At 46.9% G+C, this 26,645-nt stretch overlaps 1 pseudogene; it reads left to right on the forward strand.

Annotated features, from left to right (window-relative positions):
• The window catches only part of LOC108395031 (glyceraldehyde-3-phosphate dehydrogenase-like), a 155,373-nt pseudogene that overhangs the window by 110,129 nt on the left and 18,599 nt on the right, over positions 1-26,645 (forward strand).

Consider the following 26,645-nt stretch of genomic DNA (forward strand, 5'->3'; position numbering starts at 1 on the left):
TTTCTGTCTCTTTTAGGCTATTTGCTCTAATTCTTACCTCTGGCTTGTGTGGCTGGAAAATAGGAGTTACCTCCACATACAAAAGCCACCATCCTGAGAGTAGACAAGACTAAGGGTCAGTGAGTGGCTGAGTCGGGTCCAGAATCCATCCAGATAATGGAGTTCTTTTTCAGACATTACACTCCTTGGCCTGGACTCTGACCAAACAGGGGATGTCTTCTGAAATCCCCAGTGCGGATGATTTGTGAAACTGAGACAGAGCAGTGGCATCTTTTACAAACACTCCCCTTACCTCTCCTCCTCTTTATTCTTTTCATCTTTAATTCAAAAATCATTTTTTAAAAATTAGATGAGCATGGCTAAGACTTGTGAAATGAAGAAAGAATAAAAAGAAACTGGGTTGAGGCAGAGAAAGACAAATACCATATGATTTCACTTACTTGTGCAATATAAAAACAGGCAAAACAGAAGGAACTCAACAGCGTTAGACTCATAGACACTGAGAGGTGACTAGTGGTTACCAAGGGGGAGGGGAAAGGGAGGAAGATAAAAGGGCACCGTAATTCGCAGTCACAATATAAATTGTTCACTGTTGAACCACTGTGATGTACATTCGAAACCAACATAAGATTGTGTATTAATGATACTTTCATAAAAAAATAAAAGAAAGAAAGAAACTGGGCTTAGCACAGCCTTGCCCAAACTGTGGGCCAGTGAGGAGCCATATGCAGTATGGAGGCTGAGAGCTCTGACTTTGGGGCATGTATTAATGTTGGATTATTGTTTAATTTCCTTACTGGGGCTTTAGGTCTGATCACATCTCTGTGGGTGGGTGATGAGATTTCCCTTGGAAGGGACTGACACTCCCAATTTCAATCATCCAGCAGAAAATGAGGAGGAATGGAGTAGAATTTACCTTTAAGGAAATTTTCCTCCTCTTTCTGGAACCTTGTGTCAGTTCTGGATTTTAAGGCAGGGAAGTAACTAGAGCATTATATTAGTTAAGGTTATGTAAGTTTAGGTAACATTAATTATATTAGTTATAGCTGGATGCTTTAATAGATAAAGCTTAACATCTCCATATCTTAACAGAATAAAAGATTATTTCTTGCTTTCAAAACAGACATTCCCAATCACAGGTGACTTTCTACCAAATAGCAGTTAGATGCCCAGGCTCCTTCTATCTGTGGCTCCCTCATCTTTAACATGTGACTCCCAAGGCTAAAGAACAGAAGTAGAAAAACGAACTGGATTTAGGTCTCAGCATAGCTTGAGCAGGAGAGTATAGCTCCTGCTCCAGAATGAAACAGCATATTTACCACAGAACTGCAGGAACTGTCAAATATGTACTGTCAGAACCAAGAGAATACACACAGAAGTGGATCCTGAAGGGTTTGGACAAGGGTAGGGGAGAGTGAGAATATAAGTCTAGATTGGGGATTGTTTATGGGTATAGGAATATTTTCCTTGGAGTCAGGATTTAACATCTGTCAAGGACACAAGGACACTTGGAACCTGTGCTAATATACTGGTGGGATGTCTCTGTGAACTCTGGACATGATGGTGGCCTAGGGTAAAGTATGTGGAGATACTGAAATTGCCTTGGTAGAGTATTAAGGAAATGGTCAGAGGATTTAGAGATATGGCCAGAGACTATGAGACCAACAACTGACATGTTCTCTGGAAGGGTCCAGAGGACACTCCCTGCACTAAAGCAATAAGGATGTACTTACTGTATTAAGTAATGCACTTACTGTATCATAGTGTAATAAGGAAGGGCTCATTGGCAGCTGTCCTCTGGAGGTGAGGGTTGATGCTAAGAGATGCTGCCATAAAACTGGGCTCTATGATGACCATGGGGAGGATAGGATTTGGGGATGACAGAGACCAGATGCCAGCAGGTAACTGACAGAGGAAGGGGGGTGCTTGTTTACTACAACAGGCTGTAAAGCCAGAGTCACGGGTAGGGGCCTTGACCCAAAGGAACCTCACTGGTAGCTTCAGACCTTGTTCCCAGGGCTAGTTATATGGACAGCCAACACAGGTATTGCTTTACTTATGCAACCAAAAAAGATCAAGAGCAGGTGAGCAAAAGACATAAGGCAGCTTCTGCAACAGAAAATAATCTTTACCTGTTTTTCAGGTAAGAGCCACTTTTCAGATCTAGAGTCCATTGACTGAAGGGGAGGCCAAGTCCTCTTGGGGAAGAACCCTGCAATAGCATTTCAAGTATATACCATAAACGTTTCTCCATCGTCCTCCAAAGGGACCTTTGGCTATTTTTCAGAGTAACATTGGGGGAAAGGGAGAACCTGATACTCTTTTGAGATCCATTGCATTTAGGGTCTGAACTGGAATTCCAAGTGCCACAATAGCCCCCATATTAGAATTGAGACATATTGAGAGCCCAAGCTTAAATGTTTCACAATGGTTCTTATGGGCTACATAGACTCTTCACTCATTTTCCTGGTTTCTGAGTGTATAATTAGAATAGATATACTCAGCAGTTCCCAAAACTTTCTCATTGGTTCCCTTCTTTATGTTAAGAAGTCCAAGTGGAGGAGGTCTTTATAAACACTTTCCAACTTCATGGCCAAGATGTTAAATCTGAAGCAGTTCTGTGTCTTAAGTGGCATTGTAGAAATTAGTGTCACCATCAAGGACTTAAAGGATTCAAGGCTGATTTTCCCCATCAGATAGCCATTCATTGGTATGGGCTCTGAAAACAATGGGCTCCATGAAAGTGGGAGGCCCCATTCTAACTGCTGTGCTGGGTGTGGTATCTTTATAGAACAGATCAATATAGCCTCTAGCAACATTTGATCTTTTCAATTCACATCAGGAAGAAGGATTAGAAGCAAATGGTAAGAAGAGAAATATATATGTAAGAACATAGCCCCAAGGCTATGTTCATTTTTTTGCTTTCTGTCATAATAGAGTCTAAAGGGACCTTGATTATCTTGATATTCCAAAAATATCATGCTGACTCACTATTCGGTGGCATCTTTCTCATTAAACCCAATGAACAGGAAATGGCAAATACTCTGGATGCCCCAGTAAGAGGCAAGCATGTCAGGATGTTGCAGATCAGCCTGATGCCAGGGTTCTTGTTTGTGGAGGCAAAGAATGAGCTTCACAAACAGTCAAGGTAGGAGAGCAAGGTACAGGCTTTTATTTAGAGATAAAGTGAAAGGACAGAGCTCCCGGCTCACGCCAGAAGGGAACAAGGGAGTCTGAAGGGGTGCGTTGTCTAGGGGTTTTATTGGCAGTTGAGGATTTTTTGAGAACATGAAAAAAACTTAGGGGTGTGGACTTGTTAAGTGGTCTCTGAATATTTAGAATTAACTTAACACAAGCAACTTCCTCTGATGATTTCTCTCTGAGATACCAGCATCTTGGTCTGGGTGCATATGAAACCAGGCCACCTGCTCAGCCCCCAAGGTGTGCTGAGGTATTGTTTGCTAAAGAGTAAGTTAAGAATTTCTAACGTCTTAACTTCTTGGGTATTAAAATGCAATCTTATCTTTAAGGTGGAATGCCTTTTACTGTGTTGTTTATGCCTGGGCTTACTTGCTAAATTAGTTGCCCAGTCTGCAAAATCACTTCATCAGATCTGAAGGAGGAAAGACAGCACATAGGCCTGGGCCTTTTAGTATGCTAAAGAGAACCTTACACATGATTATAACTGGTTAGCATAATAAAACATTGCTACTCTTCTTTATCTGGGGAACATTAACTGATCTTACTGAAGAATGATCCTAGAGCTTAAGGTTTAACATAGAGTTTTAGTAGAGGGTTTCCTTGCATGTAGTTACATTGCTCTGACTGCAAATATCCCACCCTGCCTCCTCGGAAGGCCCTCATCCTACTCTGACTACATCCACAGTCCCTGTCTCAAGCCCTGCAAAGATTGAGGGCTTGACACAGTGGTAAATCTTTTAGAAGTGTTGCTCCTTGAATCTTCTACCCCTAGGAAAGAGTCACAGTGCTTTGGGGCCTCTTTGGAGTTTCCAGGCAGTACATGTCACTCTTGGAAACAATGGTTCAAAAGGTTGCCAGTTTTGAATGGGTCCTAGATCAAAAGAAGGTTCAACAACAAGTCTGGACTGCAGTATATCCTGTTTTATTACTTGGGCCATGTGACCGGGTAATTCTAATAGTGTTAGAGGTATGTGTGGTAGAGTCTGGCAAAGCCCCATTAGAATCACAGGGTTAGAGTTATGGAGCAAGACTGTGCCTTCTGTAGCAAGACTGTGCCTTCTGTAGCAGAGAACTGAATGCCTGAAAGCCTGCTTCTGGAGTGTTACTGGGCTCTAGCAGAGACGGAGCACCTAACCATATACCTTCAAGTGACTATAAGGCCAGAGCTGCCCATCAGGAGCCAGATATTGTAAAGGAGGGCAGAGGGCATCAAGAGTCAGGAAAAAGGACTAATAACATTTAACCTAACTGCCTAAAGCATGGGCCACCCAGTTTTGAATAAACAACCCGAGGCTAAGCTTAGAAATGCGCCTGCTTTAAGTTAGATAACTAGAAGTGGGCAACAGCCTGGGGGCGTGATCCGTGATAAGTCACATAGACATGCTTGGGTAAGCAAGAGATAACAATTGAAGCGGTCAGGCAACTGGAGTGTTCCCTAAAAGGTTACAATATAGAATGTGTTCTAAAATTATTGGTTGTAGAAATGCACGGGCTTCGGTGTAACGGCTGTGAAAATCCTATATAAGCAATACCTAAAGTTGCCTGGGGGTCGGCAGCTCGGACTCGGCCTGCGTGTCAGGGGAGGTGCTGTCGACCCCAGCTTGCTGGCTGAATAAGGACTTTGCCTGTACTTACATCTCCATGCCTGTGTGCTTTGTTCTCTCGGGAAAACCCTGAGTTCCTGGACCCTAACATTTGGGGGCTCATCCGGGATCCATGCGGCTTCCCTGAGAACAAAGGACAGATGGAGGCAAGGTCTAATATTCCGGACGGGCAGTGCAATTCGAGGGTCGCCCCCTCGTGTCTGCATAAATCCATTATAAAGCGGGAGTCGCCATCCCGTGTATGGTCTCGGGTTAGTGACCCCGAGTGAGAGAGTCCGGGTTGGTAGTCCCGGCCTCCAGGTTAGCGACCCTGGGTGAAGCCCAGATAACCAATCCTGGCCCTAAGGTCTGAGTGACTCGGCCTTAGGAAGGCAAGTCCGATCGGCAGAAAACTGGTGCCCGAGGAGGAAAAGATCGAGCTCGTCACCCTGTGGTGGTCCGAGTGGACGCCTTTTGGGAGAATAACGAGAGTTTTTGAGGATCCTGAAAGTGGTGAGTGTGCTGCGCCCCAGAGTGAGAGAAGGACCGGTCTGAACGAGTGTGATCAGATGTGGTGTGTGTGCTTGGTGTTTATTTTACTGTGTTTTGGTTTTGGTTTATATTTTTTTATGCGCTTCTTATTTTAAGTTTCCTTGTTCTAAGGCTCTCCTGCTCTCTCCGTTCCTCCTTTCTGCCACTACATCATTCCCTGCGGGCATGGGTCGGGCAATTAAGAGCCATTAGGGCGCCCGCCGCTAGAAGACTCCCGTGACAGGATAAGGGGGTCACAGCCGTGAATCCCAGATAAATTCGCGTCCCCTGCAGAAGAAAAACTGTGCAACGACAGGCACCCGTTCACAAGCACATATAACAGTCATCTTGTTTGAAGTGGCATCTTCATCCTTCGCCTTTGTCTCCCTCATATCCTTTTTTTTTCTTCTTTTTCACTATGGGTCAGGCTCAGGCTACTCCTAAGAGTCTGATCCTTTCCCATTTCCCGGAGGTCAAGAAACAGGCCTTAAATATGAGCCTTGGCATCAAGAAGGGTAAGCTTGACACCTTTTGCTCAGTCGAGTGGCCTTCCTTTGGAGTAGGCTGGCCGACCCAGGGATCTCTTTCCCTGGACCTTATCGGCAAAGTCAAAACCATTATCTCCCGACCAGGCCCTGAGGGCCACCCTGACCAACTCCCCTATATCTTGGTCTGGGAAAATCTAGCCGAGAATCCTCCATCCTGGCTGAGGCCCTTTTTGGTGGGGAAACCTCATACTGACCCCCAATAGACCTCCGTCCTAGTTGCTCAGGAAAAATTAGAGCCCTCTGATCACAGGGCCAGAAATCCTGTGCGCCCGAGTGCGCCGCCTGTCCTCCCCGACAGTTCTCTCTACCCCCTTCTGCTGATTGAGCAGCCACCCCTGTATGTGGAGGAGGGGGGTGAAGCTGCCGGGAGGATAGAAAATGAGGCTGGGGAACCCAGTGGGAACCAGGCGGCTGCAGCTTCCCCAGACTCTTCAGCAGAGGGAGGCAGGAGGCCGGAAAGAGCTTCCCCACACTCCCCTGCCCTGGCCCCATGCTGAGCGCCAGGTAGAACAGGAGGAATGCAGTTAAGGCCTGGGGGGGCCAGGGAACAAGAAGGGGAGGCTCCCTCCTCCACCTCAGAAGGAGCAGTGCCGGTTCTGCCTGTGCACGCCATCGGTACAGGCATCGCTCAACTATGTCAATACTGGCCCTTTTCATCTAGTGACCTCTATAATTGGAGGACTCAGAACCCTCCCTTCTCGGAGGACCCCAAGTGTCTTATAGGTTTAGTGGAGTCCATTATGTTTACCCATTGTCCCACATGGGACGACTGCCAGCAATTGCTCCGCACTCTCTTCACGACGGAAGAGCGAGAGCGTATCCTCAATGAGGCCAGGAAAAATGTCCTCGGAGAGAATGGAAGACCCACTATACTCCAGCCCATCATCGACGAGGCGTTCCCACTTATGCGCCCGGATTGGGACTTCGGGACTGCAGAAGGTAGGGAGCGTCTCTGGGTCTACCGCCAGACTCTGATGACCGGTCTCCGGGCGGCCGCCAGACAGCCCACTAACCTGGCTAAGGTAAAAACTATTGTTCAGGGGGAAATGGAAAGCCCAGCCGCATATCTGGAAAGGCTGTTTGATGCTTACAGGCAATGTACCCCCATAAACCCAGAAGCAGAGGAACACAGATCAGCTGTAGTCCTCTCATTCATCAACCAGGCAGCCCCCGATATCCGGAGAAAACTCCACAAGCGGGAGGACCTGGGGGAGATCTCTATTAGAGAGCTGCTGCAGCAGGCAGAGAAGGTCTTCAATGCTAGGGAAACTCCGGAAGATAGAGAAGAAAGGCTGAGGAAAGAGAAATGGGTAATACAGGAGAAAAATAGGAAGGAAGACAGAGAATTTCAGAAGAGGGAAAACAAGAAGCAGAGGGAGGAGATGGCCAGGATATTCCTGGCCGGGGTGAAGGAGGGCCCTAGGCCACCTCGAGGAACAGGACCCCGCCAATCCCAACTAGGACAAGATCAATGCGCCCTGTGCAAGAGATATGGACATTGGAAGAGGGAGTGCCCCCAAAGGAGGGAACAAGGAGGAGGGAACCCCGTTAAAACCCTGCACCTAGGAGAGGAGGATTGACGGGGACAGGGCTCGGCACCCCTCCCAGAGTCCTGGGTAACCCTGTGCATGGAGGGGACTCCCATTGGGTTCATGGTAGACACTGGGGCACAATATTCAGTCCTCAACCAGGCCCACGGTCCCCTGAACCCAGGACGCACAAGTATAGTCCAGGGAGCGACAGGGTCCAAGAAATGTGCCTGGACCACTAGCAGAAAAGTGGACCTAGGAAGGCATCAGGTCTCTCACTCATTTCTGGCCGTACCTGAGAGCCCCGCACTGCTGTTAGGTAGAGACTTACTAACCAAGGTTGGGGCGCACATTCATTTTGAACCAGAAGGGATAAAAATCATGGACAAAGAAGGGCAGCCCCTACAACCGGCGCATGTGTTAACTCTGTCCCTGGCCGATGAACATCGTCTGTTTCAGGCGGATCAAGAAAAGGGGGGCCGGGGAGAAATGGACTCTTGGTTACAGAGGTTCCCTTCCGCATGGGCCGAGACTGGAGGAATTGGTCTCGCTAAACACCTATCCCCGGTCGTTGTTCAACTCAAAGCCGTGGCTCTACCCATCCGGGTCCGGCAATATCCAATGCCGGAGGAGGCTAGGAAAGGAATAGCACCCCATATCCGTAGACTATTGGAGACAGGAATCCTTAAAACCTGCCAATCTGCATGGAATACGCCCCTGCTTCCAGTAAGGAAGCCTGGCAGTGGAGATTACAGACCGGTGCAGGACTTGTGAAAGGTCAATGAGAGGGTAGAAGACATCCATCCTAGAGTGCCCAACCCTTACATCCTACTCAGCTACCTGCCACCCGCACATGTGTGGTATACTACTCTGGACCTGAAAGATGCCTTCTTCAGTATCCCACTCTCTGAAGTTAGTCAGCCTTTGTTTGCCTTTGAGTGGCAAGAACCAGGGGGAGGAAGAAAAGGGCAGCTTACCTGGACTAGACTGCCACAGGGCTTCAAGAACTCTCCCACCTTATTCAATGAAGCCCTAAGCCAGGACCTGGAGCCCTTTCGCAGGAGCCACCCCCGCGTGACACTGCTGCAGTATGTGGATGACTGTTGCTGGCTACAGAAACCCATGAGGAGTGTGAAGAAGCCACAGGGAACTTGCTGGCTGAACTAGGCGAACTGGGATATCGAGCCAGCGCCAAGAAAGCCCACATCTGTCAGAGGTCAGTAGTCTACCTGGGGTACGAAATATCTAATGGGGCCAGGTGGCTAACGCAGGCTATGAAACAAACTATCCTGACTATCCCCGTCCCCTCCTCACCCTGGGGAGTGAGAGGATTTCTTGGCTCAGCGGGGTTTTGCAGGCTTTGGATTCCAGGGTACGCAGAAATAGCCCGACTGCTATATGAAGCGACCAAAGAAGGGCCAGACTGGCAATGGACTCAGGAATAACAAGAGGCTTTTGACAGACTAAAAGAAGCTCTCCTCTGGGCCCCCACCCTATCTCTGCCAGACCCAGAAAAACCCTTTATCCTGTTTATAGATGAAAAGAAGGGAGTGGCCAAAGGAGTCCTGGCTCAGCAGCTGGGCCCATGGAAGAGACCTGTGGCCTATTTGTCCAAGCGGCTAGACCCAGTGGCCTCCGGGTGGCCACCTTGTCTGCGTATCCTAGCAGCCATCGCTCTACTGGTAAAGGAGGCAGACAAGCTGACTTTTGGCCAGAACCTAAGAATAACAGCCCCACATACCGTAGAGGGGATCCTCAGGCATCCTCCAGGAAAATGGATGACGAACGCAAGACTCACCCACTACCAAGGGCTCCTACTAGACTCTCCACGAATCGCCTTTTCTGACCCAGTAACCCTAAATCCTGCCACCCTTCTGTCGGACCCAGATCCGACGACCCCCATCCATGACTGTGGAGACATCCTTTCCGAAATTATCCAGGTGCGAGCAGACCTGAAAGACACACCGTTACCAAGCTGTGAGCTGAATTGGTATACGGATGGGAGCAGTTTTGTGCAGGAGGGGGTCAGGAGAGCAGGGGTAGCTGTAGTAACCCACGAAGGGGAAGTTGTCTGGAGTGCAGCTCTGCCCCCTGGCACCTCAGCACAGAAGGCGGAACTTATTGCTCTTGCTGAGGCCCTGGAAAGAGCAGAAGGCAAGAGGGCCAACATATACACAGATAGCAGATATGCCTTTGGCACTGTCCATGTCCACGGTGCCATCTACCGAGAAAGAGGATTCCGTTCCGCGGAAGGGAAGGGACTGAGGAATCTGCAAGAAGTCCAAAGACTACTAGCTGCTATCGAAAAACCCAAAGCAGTAGCAGTTATACATGTACCAGGCCACCAATCAAAGAAGACACCTGAGGCCGTTGGCAGCAGCCATGCTGATGCGGAAGCTAAAAGGGCAGCCCTCTCGGACTCCCTTGTACTTGCAGCCCTCCAAATACCCATACCTGAACTGCCCACCTTGCCACCCAAACCTGAGTATTCCCCCCAGGATCTTGAGTGGATTAAGAAACAAGTCTCGGGGAAAGTGTTTAGGGAGGGAAATTGGAGTAGGGACCAAGAAGGTAGGTTGATCCTGCCTGAAGCATTGGGGCAGTACATGCTTGCTAATCTGCACAAGTCCACCCATCTAGGCTGGAAAAAGCTGCTCAGCCTTTTCCAGTCTGCGCAGTTGGTGTTTCCCCACCAGAATGAGGCAGCTCGTCAGATCACGAATGAATGCAGTAGCTGTGCAATGAATGCTAAGACCAGCCCCAAGAGGGCTGCACCCGGCAGGTACCCGGGAAAGGGGGAGGGCTTCAGGGAGGAATTGGGAAATAGACTTCACTGAAATAAAACCAGGGAAGTATGGATACAAGTATTTGCTGGTTATGGTAGATACTTTCTCTGGGTGGGTGGAGGCCTTTCCAACCAAGCATGAGACTAGCCAGGTAGTAGCAAAAAGATTAATTGAGGAAATCATCCCCAGATATGGGGTCCCTGAAGCAATAGGTTCCGATAACGGCCCGGCTTTCGTTAGCAAAGTCCTGCAGGGACTAGCCCTAGCTTTGGGAGTAGATTGGAAGTTACATTGTGCTTATAACCCACAAAGCTCTGGGCAGGTAGAAAGAATGAATCGGACCCTGAAGGAGACCCTTTCTAAATTGGTATTGGAGACTGGCGGGGACTGGGTGACCCTCCTTCCCTTAGCCATCTTCCGTGCTTGGAACTCCCCCTATGTACATGGTTTAACTCCATTTGAGATAATGTGTGGGGCCCCTCCACCCATAATCCGGCGAGTGCAGCTTCCCGGTGTAGAGGACCCATCCCCTGACTATCTGAAGGTGTTGCAAGCTCTTGCTAAAGTGCAGCAGGAAATCTGGCCCCTGATCAGAGCGTATTACGAGGGTGGGAAAATTCCGAGCCCGGAACATGGCATAGTCCCAGGGGATATGGTGTGGGTCAAGAGACACCAAGTGAGGACTCTCGAGCCCAGGTGGAAGGGACCTTATGTTGTATTGTTTACCACCCCCACTGCTCTCAAGGTTGATGGTATCGCTCCTTGGGTGCACCACACCCACGTTCGGAAGATCCTGCCTCATCAGGATCCAGGGGCCCGCAGCAGGAAGGTGCAGCAGCATCCTGTGAATCCCCTGAAACTACACCTAAACCGAAGATGAAGGGGATCCTGCTGATAAGTGCCTTAGTATGGACCTTAAAGGGAACCACATCTATGATCAGTCCCCCCCCCCCCAGCCATGGGGCCTGACCTGGGTGCTGGTCAACGGCACAACTGGGGAGGTCATCAGTACCACAGAACACAGTGCGCCACTCAGAACCTGGTGGCCTGACCTGTTTTTCTGCCTTCGACGGATCAACCAAGGTTACCGGACCCTTTGGGGGATTGCCCCTTCGGCTGGCACCCAGGCCCAGGGATTTTATGCCTGCCCAAAAGCAGGTAAAGGAGAGTCATGTGGGTGGGGGCCCTTCTGGTGTGCCAAATTGACCTGTGTAACCTAGAACGATGGGGGTCAGAAATGGCCGGTTACAAAAGGGGATGCTGTCAAATTTTCTTATGTCAACCAGGGCCTCCCACGTCACGTGCAAAGGGACAGGGCTTGTGACCGGGACCGGGATTGGGTACGAATTCAATTCACTGAGATGGGCAAAAAGACTGAGGTATCATGTTGGATAAGAGGGCTAACATGGGGGATAAAGTACTGTAAATCTTGGGGACATGAGGAAGAAGGCTCAACCCTCACCATTAAATTAACCGTGTTAGCTCCCACCGCCGCCGTAGGTCCCAACCCGGTTATAAATCCCCAGAAACCTTCAATCCAAGATAAGGGCCTGAGCAAAAAGGATGAGAAAATGCCGACCAGGACGCTTGCTCCAGAACCCACGAGAGGACCGGGTCCATCGACCTCTGGGTTATGGGCCCAGCACACTCCCTCCGGGTTAGATAATCCCATGTGGGAAATGGTGCAGGCAGTAGTAGAGACTCTTAACCACACCACTTCCTCCCTCACCGATCCCTGTTGGCTATGCTACCCAGGTTCACCCCCTTCTATGAGGCAATTGGGATAAATGGCTCCTACACTATCAACAACTCCCATCCCACTTACTGGGACGGGAGACCGTGGAGACTTACAATCGCTCAAGTCTCTATCTCTGGTACATGTGTAGGCACAGTCCCGACGGCCCAGAGCCAGTCATGCTCCTCCTATAATAGCACCCCATGGGAGCAAGGAAAGTGGATTATACCTTCCTCGGGTTGGTGGCTCTGTTCAAAGACAGGCCTCACCCCGGCCCTATCCACCTCTGTGTTCAATACTAATAATGAGTTTTGTGTGCTGGTGGCCATTCTACCTCGCCTAATATATCGTTCTCATGACTCTCTCCTTTCTTATTGGGAAGAAAGGCCGAATCCCCACCAGAGCAAGAGGGAGGCTGTTACTGCCCTGACCATTGGGATCCTCGTCTCCCTAGGGATAGCAGGGGCAGGCACTGGGGTCGCAGCCCTTGTGACACGGGAAAAAGGGCTCACAACCCTGAGGCTGGCAGTCGACAGGGACCTAGAACAGCTCTGACAGTCAGTATTAAACCTGGAGCAATCCCTCACCTCCTTGGCAGAGGTGGTCCTACAGAACCGAAGAGGCCTGGACCTCTTGTTCTTAAAAGAAGGTGGGCTATGCGCAGCCCTAAAAGAAGAATGCTGTTTCTATGTAGATAAGACAGGTGCAGTTAGAGATTCCTTAGCCAAACTAAAAAAAGATCTTGACAGGCGGCGTAAAGAATATGAAGCAGCAGCAACGAAGGCTGGTTTGAGTCTTGGTTCAAGCACAAGCCATGGTTTGCTACCCTCCTCTCGGCCGTTGCAGGGCCACTGGTCATCCTGCTGCTTTTGCTTACCATCGGCCCGTGTATAATCAACAGGCTGCTTAAGTTTGTGCAAGAGAACCGTCCAACTCCTGGTCCTTCGCCAAAAATATCAGGCCCTAGATACCGCTGCTGAAGATTCCTTAGTCTGATCAAGAAAAGGGGGGAAATGTAAAGGAGGGCAGAGGGCATCAAGAGTCAGGAAAAAGGACTAATAACATTTAACCTAACTGCCTAAAGCATGGGCCACCCAGTTTTGAATAAACAACCCGAGGCTAAGCTTAGAAATGCGCCTGCTTTAAGTTAGATAACTAGAAGTGGGCAACAGCCTGGGGGCGTGATCCGTGATAAGTCACATAGACATGCTTGGGTAAGCAAGAGATAACAATTGAAGCGGTCAGGCAACTGGAGTGTTCCCTAAAAGGTTACAATATAGAATGTGTTCTAAAATTATTGGTTGTAGAAATGCACGGGCTTCGGTGTAACGGCTGTGAAAATCCTATATAAGCAATACCTAAAGTTGCCTGGGGGTCGGCAGCTCGGACTCGGCCTGCGTGTCAGGGGAGGTGCTGTCGACCCCAGCTTGCTGGCTGAATAAGGACTTTGCCTGTACTTACATCTCCATGCCTGTGTGCTTTGTTCTCTCGGGAAAACCCTGAGTTCCTGGACCCTAACAATATTATCAGTCTGAGTTCTAAGATTGGGTAAGTACATCAATAATCCACTATGTGGAGAGAATGCTACATTTGGGTTAGATCTGAACAGGTCAAGAAGTCATAAGTAAATATACTCACAGGTGGTTTGGCCTCCCATGTCATTTGTGTTGGACAAACACCTTCCTTTCTGCGCATCTCCATCACCATGTGGGGAGACTCCCAAGATCAGCTGATGGAGAAGGAAAAATCCCAGGTTGGTTCATGGATGGGTCAGCTCAATCTGCTGGTGGCCAAAAAGTGTAATATTGAGAGAAAATCTTCACCGAGGTAGAGCTGCAAGAAGTATAGTTTGGTTGTCAACTTTTTAATGGAGGGTGATCTGGTCTAAGATGAGTATAGACTCTCCTTATTGACTGTAGTGAATTGCTTGACTAATTGGTCAAGGGCCTGGAGGAAGCAAGATGGATCAGAAGTAAGAAGTCTGGGAATAAGGAGTATGAATAGCCTATGGGAATGGACACAAAGTCTTCAGAATTTTTTGTCTCCTATTAATGCTCACCAGAGAGCATCCAGTGTAGAAAGGACGTTAAACAACTAGGAGACAAGAAGACTTGTTCACAGGTTGTTGGCCAGCCTCTGTCCTCAGCCATCCCACACATACATGATGGGCCCGTGTGAAGAGCAGCATAGTGGTGGGGATGGAGGCTATGCACAGGCCCACAACACGGGCTCTCTCTCACCAAGGCTGATCTACCTAATGCAGTTGCTGAATGTACGACCTGTCAGCAGCAGAGGCCAAGGTGAACCCTCAGTAGGATACTGATCCTTGTGGAGAATGACTGGCCACTTGGTGGCAAATACTCCTGCAAGGGGCAGCAATTTGTCTTCACTGAGAATGATGAATGTTCTGGATGTGGGTTTGTCTTCCCTGCCTGCGGTATCTATTCCAGCACTACCATCCACAGACTTACAGAGTGTTTGATTTACTCACGTGGGATTCTATGTAAGATCGTCTCAGATCAAGGGACATGGTTTACAGCAAAGGAGGTGTGATGATGGAGACTTGCCATTAGGATTCACTGGTCCTATTGTATGTCATATTACCTGGAAGCTGCTAGCCTGATAATGATGCCGGGGTTCTTGTTTGCGGAGCCAAAGAATGAGCTTCACAAACAGTCAAGGTAGGAGAGCAAGGTACAGGCTTTTATTTAGAAATACAGTGAAAGGACAGAGCTCCCGGCTCACGCCAGGAGGGGACAAGAGAGTCCGTAGTGGTGCATTGTTTAGGGGGTTTTATAGGCAGCTGAGGATTTTTCGAGAACATGAAAAAACTTAGGGGTGTGAACTTGTTAAGTGGTCTCTGAATATTTAGAATTAACTTAACACAAGCAACTTCCTCTGATGATTTCTCTCTGAGATACCAACATCTTGGTCTGGGGGCATATGAAACCAGGCCACCTGCTCAGCCCCCAAGGTGTGCTGAGGTATTGTTTGCTAAAGAGTAAGTTAAGAATTTCTAACGTCTTAACTTCTTGGGTATTAAAATGCAATCTTATCTTTAAGGTGGAATGCCTTTTACTGTGTTGTTTATGCCTGGGCTTACTTGCTAAATTAGTTGCCCAGTCTGCAAAATCACTTCATCAGATCTGAAGGAGGAAAGACAGCACATAGGCCTGGGCCTTTTAGTATGCTAAAGAGAACCTTACACATGATTATAACTGGTTAGCATAATAAAACATTGCTACTCTTCTTTATCTGGGGAACATTAACTGATCTTACTGAAGAATGATCCTAGAGCTTAAGGTTTAACATAGAGTTTTAGTAGGGGGTTTCCTTGCATGTAGTTACATTGCTCTGACTGCAAATATCCCACCCTGCCTCCTCGGAAGGCCCTCATCCTACTCTGACTACATCCACAGTCCCTGTCTCAATAATATGTTGTAATGGCCTCTTAAAAACTTAGCAATGTGGCAGCTTGAGAAATGGTACCCTGCAAGGTTGGGATTCTGTTCTCCAGGGTGTAGCATATACATTACACTAACAGCCAGCAAGTGGTATTGTGTTGCAATAGCTGAAATATATGGGTTTGAGGCCCAAGGGGTGAAAGTGGGAATGGACCCTCTCACCATCCCTTCCAGGGATCAACCTGGGGAAACTTGTGCTTCCTGTCCTAGAGTCTTAAGGTTCTGTGGAAGTAGAGGTCCTGGCCCCTAGGGGTGAGGTACTTTCATCAGGAGAAATAGTAAGGATTCTATTGAACCTAAAACAAACATTTCTAGCTAGTTGTTTTGGATTCCTCATCTAGTAGACTAGCTTACAGAGAAAGGAGCTAGGGTTGCTCCTACATGATATGGGGACAACAGGGACTAAGTCTAGAATGTTTCTACTTCCCTGACAACTAGCCGCATTCCCCTCTTTACTTGTGCTCCTTGGGACCATCTCCTGCACCCAAGTCCATGTCCCAGGATCTGCTTTTGGGGGAACAGAATAAGACATTAAGATTTTAAATTTTGTCCCAAGAGTAATGAAATCTGTTGCAGGATTTTAAGCGAGGTAGGTAGTACCTGATCAGAGTTGCACTGATAAAAAAAAGATAACTCTGGAGGCTATGTGTAGAATGAATTGGAGGGGCCAGAGAGGGCTAGGAGTCCAGATAGGAGATGATTACAATAGTCCAGGTAAGAACTGGCGATGGTTTGGACTCATATGATGATGGTGATGATAGAGATGGAGAGAGGAGGACTTGAGAGGAGAGAGAGAACTCGAGATACTTAGGGAACAGGTTCAATAAGACAATAATCCTGGACTTTTTCTGTTGCAGATCAGTTTGTTCAGAGCTTAGCCTCAGTGCATGTACACGTGTTTGCATATTCATTATCCTCTCTAAGGCCGGTCAGTGGCTCCCGGATAAGCCCTGCTTAGATCTCTTGTTGGCAGTTATCTTCTGGGAGGAAAGGACTAGATGTGTGAATCAAAGACCTTTATCATAGAATACTGAAGCAATGTGATTCTCAAGAACCCTGTGGTGGGACCTTTCTAGCTTAGCCCAACACAGAGAAGCTGTTCTCTGCTCTTCCGCAGAGCAAAGACTCTGAGTTCCAGTTCTGTTCAAGCTACTCAGAGTGACACGTTTGGACAACTCCTGAATCTCAGGGCTGTGGTGTTTAGCTAACTATTGCTGCCATAAGAAAGAGTCAGAAATCATTTTGTGGGGACACAGTGACAGTTCTTAAAATTCCCAGGAATACTTGGTAGAGGGACTGCAAAGATGTAGAGTGGAAGATAACTCTGGATTTCCTGCCATCCGTCAACTTGGGGCTTCAAGTTATCAAACTAATGTGACTGTATTTATACCCCAGGGCAGTATGTGTGTGCTGGGCCAGGTGAGAGGTGGAGCCGAGTCTGAACGATTCCCACGGGTTTGGCTTGGATGGCTGGTCAGTGGGATATTGAATTCAGTACTGGATATGCTGAGGAACACCAAAGTAGCAATGTCTAGCAGTCTGTTGAATATATTTGTATTATTCATGTCTAAAAAAATGCCTGACATATTAGGAACTCAATAAATATTCAGCCACATTGGTTAAATTCTTCTCCCCAAATTCCCCCAGCAGCACCCAACCTCAGTGATAGGAACGTTGTTACTTTCTGTTTGCAATAATTCAATCTGTAGGTAAGGGACTAGTTCATTAAATCCAAGACCTCTTGCTTATGGGACATGGCTTTGGACAGTCTCCATAAAGCACCTGACTCTCTGAAGCCTTATTTGCATATTCAAGGCCATGAACACCCCCAAGCAAGCATCCTAGGACCCAGCTTTCCTGAATGAGGTGGTGCGTGGGTAATGCGGGTGTGGTGGGGGAGGCAACCTCCTCTTTCTGGGTCAGCTCCTGTGGTAATCCTGATTGTGGAAGTTACAACTACAGGCTTTGGAGTTGGATAACTTCATTCCACCATTTCCTAGCTTTGTGACCTCAGGCAAGTTATTTAACCTTCAAGCCTTATTTTCCATGTGACTAACATGGAGATAGTCATATCCTCTTCCTCATAGTGTTCTTGTGAGAATAAAATGTGACAACACATGTTACCAGCGTAATGTGAGGCATACAGAAAGCCTGCAATAAATGCTACAATAGTGATTTAACAGTCAATAATAATAATAAATATTTTTATCTGTCTATAGCAATATCATGTATTCCATGTATTCCTTTTACCTTATGAGTAATATGGGAAAGAGAGGTGAAATGTCTTCACCCAGCCAAGAATACGGGGAGATGAGCCATCAGCACTTCTGACTCCAAATCCCATTTCCCATGACTCACTTCATGGAAGGCTTAGGCATAGTTGAATGAGTTCATCCAGCCCATTCTGGCAGGAATGTCAAAAGGTGAGACTCAAGTTCTAGGAGAGAGGACGTACTTGCCAACTCAGTCAGGAATGTATATGTGTATGTGCCTGTGTGTGCATGTATGTGTGTGTGTGTGTGTGTGTGTATGTATGTGTGTGTGTGTGTGTTGGAGGGTGAGGGTAAAATGGTGAAACATCTCCCCCAAATGTAATTCCCTATGGATCCCCAACTCTTAGAGGCCATATTTCTGCTCTGTCCTTTCAATACCCTGCTAAGACCTCCTCCCTTTGTTCATCTTTTGGGAAGCTCTATTCAACAAAGCTGAGTTCCAATGAGAGATAAAAACATTCTTTCTTTATGGGTTTCTGTATCCCACTGTCCAATCTGAGTAAACTGAACAACTCAAGACTTGGGAGAAATTCAAGATCAGGGTATCTAGATCTTAGCTCCTATTCCCTTTCTCTCTCTGGGCCTCAGTTTCTCTATCCACATCAGACGGATTCTGCTCCAGCCTGACATTCCATAACTCAATGTTGCACCCACACCTGGTACTTCTGGGGGAAAGAGGGAGGGATTATCGGGCAGCAGCATTAATCTCCTTCCTGGGATGGCTCCTCTGAGCTCTATATTTCTTGCCTATAGTGACCAGGGAATTTTCCCCTATTGATTGCTTTCTGTAATCGAGCTTAACAAATAGAACTTCCCTCAAATGATTCTTCCAACTAAACTGATAGAAAGCTAACCTTGTTATATTTATTGACAGAACATTGAAATAAATATTATAGGTCTAGAGGGAATGTTTCAGCCCATTGATTTTTTTAAGGAAATAATAAATGGAGCCTATTCCCTTTGGCATATTATGCTGGGAATAATCTGAAAAAATGCTTAGCTTGTTCAACACAGAGCTTAGAAACCCTCCTTCCACTCCCTGTGGAACAGGGGCCCTTTGCATAAATCTGCTCTGGCCCAGACAATCAATTTTCAATTTTAATTATTTTCAAAACTCGTTTATTATTTGCTTGTTCTGTGAGTTGGGAGCTTTACTTTCATGGTGAATTTGCAGCCAGCAGTGGTCAGACCTCTGGTCTGGGTTTGGAAGCATGGAATTTCTTTATTCTACCTGCCAGGGGGGAAAGCTCACCATCTTTCTCCCCAGAGTCCCTTGTTAGAGAATAGGGGTCTGCAAATCTGGCCCACTACCTATTTTTGTAAATAAAGTTTTATTGGAAGGCAGTTACACCGACTGACTGGAGGAATTTCCACTCCATTGTCTCCGTGTATTCCCTCTCACTCCAATATGGTATCCACCCAGAGCCCAGCCCTGAAGCTGCCCTAAGGGGGCTCCTCATGATCCCCAGATTGCAAGGGCAGAACTTTCCAGCCTGTATCTTCAAGATCTCTCCTGCCTATGAAACTGTTGACCATTCCCTTGTCCTTGGAATGTTTCTCCCTAGCAATCCTCTCCTAGCTCTGCCCCCTCTCCAGACAGTCCTTCTCAGGATCCTTTTCAGCTTTTGCTTTGTCTGCTGTGTCACATTTTGAGGTGCCTGGCGTTGCATCCCAGGTCCTCTTTTTAATGCACTCAGGGCCAGGCCACAGCTCTGACTATCCACCGCCTACTCACCCATGATTTCCCAAAGCTCAGCCAGCTACCTAAATCTCCTCCCTGGCCTTCAAAGTGTGTGTACTGGACACTACTTAGAAGTCCCTCAGGTACTTCAAAATCAACTTCTCCATGCTGAACTCATTATTATCCCTTCCAGACCTGCTCCTCTCCGTCAATTACCTGTATTGATAAATTACTTCATGACCACCAAGCTGTTGGAGCCTGAGGCTTCTGTGGTCTCATCTCTTATTTAGAATGGTCCCTGTTGATTCTGGTTCTTAAGAATCACATTTGTTCTCCCCATTTCACTCTCTATGCAACTGCATTAGTTTATGCCCCTATCATCTCTCACCTGGATACTTAACTAGGTAATTAATTCAACAACTATTTATTGCATATTACTGTGTGCAACTCACTGGGGGAGAACAGTTCATACAAAGCAGACACTGGCATAGCTCTCATGGACCCAGATTCTTAGTAGGGTGAAACCCTCAATAGGCAAGAAAGCACAGAGTCAATAAGATAATTTCAGATAGTGTTAGTCCTGTGAAGGAAATAAAATTGGGTGATGTGCATGAACGTGGCTAGAGGTGAACTCCTTTAGACTGGGCATCAGGAAAGACCCTTTGAGAAGGTGATATCTGAGCTGAGACCTGGATGATGAGAAGGAGTAGCGAAATGAAGATAAGCAAATGTCCCAAAGCAGAGGGAGACCCTGGGATTGGAATAAATGGCTGGGTGTAGGGACCAAAAAATATTCATTGTGGCTGGAGTGTGGTGAATTTGGGGAATACCAATAGGAAATGGATTTCAAGAGGAAGGAGAAGGCCACGGCAAGCTGGGCCTTATCAATGATGGAAGACAACTTAGATTTTATTCTAAGGGTGTTGAGAAGCCTTTGGGAAGGTTTTATGCAAACGAGATCTGATTTATAGTTTAGAAAGCTCACTCTAGTTTTTGTGTTGAGAATGGGTTGCATGAGGCCAGCGCGTGGCTAGGATGAGGGTGGTAGAAATGGGCAGGAAGGGATGCGGTGGGGTCGAGATTTGTTTTGGAAGCAGAGCTATCAGGCTTGCTAGTGTATTGGATGTGGGAGAAAGGGGAAGCAAGGATGTTTTCTCAAGTCCTCACCCCTTCTGCCTCCTGGTGCCTCTGTCACAGAGAAAAGAGAGGCCCCTGGACAAGAATTCTATCACTTTCCAGTCCCCCTACTCTGACAACACTGACTCAGAGAAGGACTGAGGGCCAAACTTGTCTTTAGTGGAGTCAGTCTGGCCTGGGGCTGAGCCAACCAGGTGAGCCCTGATCATGAATTGAGCCACGGGAGGGGCTGAACCCAGCCAGGCCTATTCCCATCATCTCATCCCCAGCTGTGCTTTGTCCTGCGCGCAGTCAGGCTGGACAGCCGTCAGCCTCATTCCTGTCACACTGTGTTATCTAGGCAAGTGGTGGGAGATGTTTCGCACAGAGCCTTCAGGGCTGAGGAGTCCTGTGGTGCCCAATGGGCTGTGGTTTACACCTCAGTGTGGCGGGATGGGAGGCTTTGCCTGAACTGGGTCCTCTTTGGGCTTTGGAAACTCAGTGTCAGAATTCCCTTCTCTGGCCTGTTGGGAAGGACAGATGTGTGCTTCTGGAGGCTAAGGGAAGATAGAGGAGCTTGTTTTTAGCTTCACAAAAGGTGAGTTCTCCTTGGGGGAAGGTGGGGGTGGAAAGGAGGAGGAGAGTTTTCTAGAATCTTCTAAATATGCCTTTTCATGACTACACCTAAGACGCTCTGGAAATTCTGACTCAACAGGAGGATATTGTCCTTCTGTGACCACACCCCTGACCCCCATCCAGCCATTTTCTACCTCTCATGACTTGGTGAACAGAGACAAAGAGCAGTAATATCTTCAGGGACCAGGCAGGTAATAAGTGAAGTGGGCTTTGTGGGGATGTGGAAAGCTCATGTTCTGTACAAAGGGTGGGAGTCAGGCTGGGGAGTGGGGTAGCCCCTGCTTAGATCCAGCAGATTGTTGATACAGAAACTGGTATTGCCAGATCTTCTGGATTTTCAGAAAACATCAGAAATCTGGAATTTTAATGTGTAATCATCTGAATTTTAAATGTTGGCAACTAATCAATTGCAAGGTACCAGTGTGGGCCAAACAAAGCTGCAGGAACATTTGGCCCAGGGTGGCCAGTTTGTGATGCTTGATAAAGAATCATAGAGGGACCTGTCTAATAATAGCCAGGTGTACCAGCTAATGCCAAATGCAGGTAAAAAGCACTAGGAAACAGCTACAATTTAATGTCTGGGTGTTCCCATCAGACCAGGGCTACTTCTCTGTTCACAGCTGCAAAAGATGGAAATACTTGTGACTTTTCATTTGAACTGAACTATATACAGTGTCTGAACAATATCCAGTTTCTGTTAACATTGATCAATCAGTTGATGGTTGAACACAGAGCATGTTATTCTTGTTCTCATAGCTGTGCATGTTTATTTACTTATTCATTCATTCAACAAGCACCTATTACAGTATAAGCCACAACCCTGGTTCTGCATCTTGTTAAAAATTGTCTATCACGCATTGACCCCCCTATACAGAATTTTATTGTTGTTAACAACCATTTGATCAGTAAATATGAGAGATGCCCTCTCAAAAAAAAAATTGTCTATCACACCAGGCAGTATAAAATAAATGCTTGAAGAGTTATGAGCGAAGGGCTATGGAAGTTAGGCAGAAGGATAATATCGATTACTTTTAGGGCACCTAAGGGGGGCTTCAGTGAGGGGGTGACATTTGGTCTGAGCCTTGAAGGATGAGTGAGGGGAGTAGGGATGAAGTCAGATTCAGTTAGGAGAGCTGTGTGCAAGCAACAGACTGGCTCAGCATAACTGATCAATAGGAGGCTGGCAGACCAGGCCTGGGAAAGGCAGGAATTAAGAAGGCAGGAATGGAGGCTCTGGAAGCCTGGGATTCAGGAAGCAGAAAGCCGAGAAACAGGTTCTCAGCAAGAGCAGATGGTAAAGGACATGGCTGCTGGCGCTGTGGTTGTTTCTGCCACTATTGAGATTAACCTCCAAATGGCCCGGTGATCCTTGTGGCACTTATTTAAGATTCAGTGTCCTGGGAAACAGTGACTGACTGGCTGACTATAGGTCACATCTACCTTCAGCCCCCCAAACAGATGAAGGATAAGACTCTCTTCATGTGCAAAGCTGGTGATGAGCAGTGGGTAGTGGATATGGGGAATTACCTCCTGCTGTGACTCCATGCAATGACAACTATTTCCAACCCATGCTCACTGGGAGGGGGAACATTCAGATTTTCCAGACTGAGCAGTTCTGTGATGGGGCCATGCAGGGCCTCAAGAGGACTCCAGGTTCTGCCAGGTGAGAGAGTGTGTGCCAAAGACTGATGGGAAGGCGTTTCTGACCTCGGTGTTCACTGGAGCCAGTCACTGAGCATTTCCGCCGTTGCTCCGCGCTGCCAGCAGGAGCATAGTGACTTCCTGTGACCTCCTGGACATGGCGCTTTGCTCCTGTCTCAGGCTTCATCCATTTAGTCAACTGGAAAAATAAACGCTTGTTGCCTCAAGATAACCACCTTTTAGTTCTATTTATAAAACAAATGAACGAAACTGAAAGTAATTTAATTAAGATTGGAAATAATCTAAATATACAGTAATAAGGGACTGTTTAAATAAATTTTAGCACATACAATAGTATATAATCTGTCCAGATTGCAAAACTGCTGGAATTCCAACCCTATTACACATACACACACACACACACACACACACACACACACACACATACACAGAAATGATGGAAAGGATACATACCAAAACGATGCTAACTGATTGATTGTCTCTGGAGAGTAGATTCTGAGTGGATTTTATTTTCTTCTTTTTGCTTTTCTTGCCTTTTCTATCATTCCTATAATACAAATGAAATGCTTTTTAATCAGAAAAAAGCTTTTCTTAGAAAAATAAACTTGGTTCAGTTGTGATTATTGTGAAAAAGCTATTCTTTTACTTTCAGTCATGAGAATAAGCTGAGCATATGCTGGCTGAGTGGCATGTAATAAGGTCTGAATAAAAATCAAGAATGTGGCTGAGAAGTGGGTTGGAGAACATCACCATTGTCCCATATTGCCTTTCCATTGCCCCTATCAGGGACAGCCATCTGGCTGATAGCTCCTTTTAGGGGGTGGGGAAACAGGGTCACAGCTCCATCAGTCCAAGACTGGTGCCTGCCTTGTTCAATGGTTTTGCCCATGAGATTTAGGACACTTTTACCATAATATTTATTCAGTTTTATGGCTTTAAATATAACACTAACTCCTAATAATCAATATTGATTTAACTGTAATATCTTATTTATAGACACAGCACTCTGGTTTGCATATGGACTCAAACTGTAATGCAACAGAAATGAGCTACTTGCTCTCCTGGCCCTGGGCCAGCAATGAAGGAAATGTCAGCCTCTGATGAATGGCTCTGAGGCCAATATGGGGTTTGGGGTTTCTGATGCCCATTTTCCACTCCCCCTGAAGTGGCTGCTTTCCACCAGCCAGAGCCGTCCTGGGGCTGAGGATGCCTGTTTGCTTCATGCATCGTAATTGCCTGTCTTAAAGAGACAAGTATTTCAACTGACCTCATTGGAGGGCAGTTATACCCAGTTATAGGAGGAAATGCAAATAGAAATAGTACCTGGGGAAAGAGAAACAGCCAGAAGTACAAAGGATAAGGTAGAATCTGGGAAAGTAGGGACTTGCTCCCTACCTCCTCCAAACCCCACCAAGCGACCCTGACACGACACTGTGGATTTCTGGAGAAGTTCCTATTACTGCTGTAGTTAGTGTTGGAGAGTGTCCAGGCAGCTGCCCCTCGGAGGGACAAGACTATGGCCTGGCACCATGGCCCAGGGTGACAGAAGTCCCTGAGGAAAAGCAGAAGCAGCCAGAACTTACAGCTTGGAAACTGATGAAGTTTGCCGAAGACAAAGAGGTGAGGATGACTGACTCTTGTTTGTGAAGGGGATGTGCCCTCCAGCAGCCAGAACATAAAGGCCAATGCTTAGAACACCCCCTGTCCTTCTTGAGGTTACTGGGAATCTCCACTGGTATTTGGTGAGTATGGTAAAGATTTATTTACCCTCCAACCTGAAAATACACACACACATACACACAAACACACATACCAGCATCCATTCGCCTTTCCTTTGGAAACAACTCTAGATTTCACAGATGGAGTCTACCATCTAGGCCTGCCCAATCAAAGCACCTTTTGCCCTTGATTGCAAATTGGTTCAGGACTTTTGGAGCAGTGACTGAGTCACTGAATCCAAGAGGATGTAGTGGCTGGCGCTTCTGCAGCCCTCTTGCCATCATGTGGAGCTTGCAAGAAAAGCCAACATAGAAGAAGTGAGCTGAGAGATACCTTGCAAGAGACCCCTACTATATCCTCCATACCCACAGCCTTTCCTAGGAAATTCACCCCACACCCCCGTACAGTACTAGGGAACATGAGATCTTCATTCTTGGTCATAAATGATTTTATCAGGAGTAAACACCTAATCAACTTCACCAATCTGATTTTTCCTCCTAGGCATTTAGAACTGAGACATGGGGACTAGATTAGTAAGATGGAACTTCCTGGGCACTAGAACTGAAAAGCCATGTAGAGTAGGGCCCAAAGGTGAGTGCTCCAGCTTGCTCACTTGCTCTTTGGACACATTCATTCACATGCAAGTCAGAGTTACGGGGCAGCACAGACAAGCAGACATAATAATTATCTTAATGTTTTGCTTACCTATTGCTGTATAACGGACCAGCCTAAAACTTAGTGGCTTAAAACAATTTATTATTCTCTTATGGTTCTGTGGGTTGACTGACTTGGCTAGGAGGTTCTCACTGGGGGTCTCTCATGTTCTAGTCAGGGTGTGGCCAGAGCTGGTGTTATCTCAAAGTTCAGCTGGGCCGGATGTCCAAGGTGGCGTACACCTTGGCTAGCAGTTAATGCTGGCTGTAGGCTAGAAGCTCTGCTGGGGCTGTTTCCTGGTGTAACTAGAGATGGTCTCTCCATGTCGCTTGGGCTCCTCACTGCATGAGGGTTGGGTTCTAAGTGGGGTGTCCTATGAGTAAGTATCTGAGGAGAAGGAAAGCAAATACTTCCACTCTTCTTAAAGGTTAGCTTCAAGCTGGCAGAGGATCATTCCTACCTTATCCTATTCCTCTAAGCAGTCGCAGACTAGGCTAGATTCAAGGGATGGGAGGAGTAGACTCTACCTCTAAATGGGGAAATGTCAGTGGCAAAAGGAGGGAAGGACTTGATGGTCACCATCTTGGAGACAAGCTAGTACAAATATTAATGGGTTCTAGCAGCGATGATTGCTAACAATTGTGTAAGGCACTGTTCTAAATGTTTAACATGCACTATGTCCTTTAATCCTTAGAACAATCTTATTATTATCGACATTTACAAATGAGGACATTAAGGTGTGACGAGGGTGAAATAAATTACAAGGGCTGTTTAGGGTCAAGAAGCAGAACGTCCAAATAAAAGAGTTTAACAACAGTCCCCATTTATTATCTCACTTAACAGGGACACAAAAAAGGGAGGCAAAACAGGGAAGGTATAGCTGGTGGCTCAAACTCTCAAGTTTCTTTCTAGCTTTTCACTCTGCTACCCTCAGAATGTGGGTGATGTCTCCTCTTGTCCTAGCAAGAAGGCTGTGGCAGCTGAGCCCTACCTGCTCACAGCTGATTGGACCAGGGATAAACACCTGACCAACTTCCACCAGTCACATCGCAATAGTCTCCGAGAAGGAAGGGGTGAACTTCCCCTTGTGTCTTTTTCTTTCATTGTGCCCCTGAGGGCTTTTCCTTCTATGTCATTGCCCAGTCACTGGCTGCTTCTTGTCTTACTATCCAAATTCTGTTTTCAGACTTGGTGTAACCCATGGTTTCTGGTCACACCACACAGAGCCCAGCTGGTCAAAAGACATGACCTTGACTATAGTTCATAGGTGAAGGCCAGTCATGTTCCAGAAAGTAGAGATGCTTCATCTCTTCACAGGATTCTGGAGAAGCCTTGATTTCCATGTGGATACTTCAAAGCTTCCATCCCATAGTATCACTGAGAGAGACCCACATAGGCAGCTGGACTCTTTGCTTTATGAAGATTTTATGGGCAATATAGAGCTGTTGTCAAGAGAAAGTCCTGGATTCAAAGCCTATCTTTATTTCTTCCCAGCTGTGTGACCTTAGGATGGTTATCCAACCACTT

This window comes from Manis javanica, chromosome 4 (assembly GCF_040802235.1).
Source record: "Manis javanica isolate MJ-LG chromosome 4, MJ_LKY, whole genome shotgun sequence".
NCBI lineage: Eukaryota > Metazoa > Chordata > Mammalia > Pholidota > Manidae > Manis > Manis javanica.